Consider the following 885-nt stretch of genomic DNA (forward strand, 5'->3'; position numbering starts at 1 on the left):
GAAGGGTATATTCTGCATGTGATTTCAACGTGTAGGCCTTGATGTGTTCACCACGGTCTATGCTAACACTTTTGAAAATATTAAACTTTTGAAAACAATAATATAGTATTCTCTTCATTAATAAATGGTAGACAGTGAGACTATTATTGATAAGTTTACTTCTCTGCATACCTATTGAAGCACTTAGCTTATTTGGTGTTAATTGAAATGAGAAACGTTCTAGTTTCCCCTCAAGTTCCTCACATGGCTTCATCTTATATTGGAGTGTGAGTTCTCTTAACACTTCTAACCTTCCACAACCTGTCCCTCTTTCTTCCTTTAGAAAGGAAGTGATAGTTCCAAAAGATATGAACAGATATTCTTCTTCTAAGTGTGCCTATTGGCAGTACTAGAATTTTACCTCTTGAAGATTTACCTCTGTCTTCATAATTTTACAGTTCTCTGAAGTGAAGTTTCATCTTTATATAATTTTGTATATCCTTGTGTTGACATGTGTCCACCTTCATATGATAAGAAAACAATTTTTATTGATTAAAAGTTAATTTATATACCATTTTCTGTGAATGAAACACTTGTGTCTCAAGTGCAGTTACTAAGTAACTATAAGTTTTTAGAAGAACTTTACATTTAGCAGTTGCATGTACTGATAATGCAGTACATTACTGTGATTGTAACTTTATCATGATTTGCATCCACCAGTACCTGTGTCCTCTTGGACAGAACAAAAAGATGCTTTGCAAACACCAAATTGATGCATACAGATGGATGGTTTTGGAAACATAAAGGGAGATGAAAACTGCCTCTACCTGAATGTCTTCAGCCCAGAGAGATTATCTAATAATTGTAGTTTGTGTTAACTCAAAAATAGAGCAAATTTTTTGTCTA

This window comes from Schistocerca cancellata, chromosome 2 (genome assembly GCF_023864275.1).
Source record: "Schistocerca cancellata isolate TAMUIC-IGC-003103 chromosome 2, iqSchCanc2.1, whole genome shotgun sequence".
Lineage (NCBI taxonomy): Eukaryota > Metazoa > Arthropoda > Insecta > Orthoptera > Acrididae > Schistocerca > Schistocerca cancellata.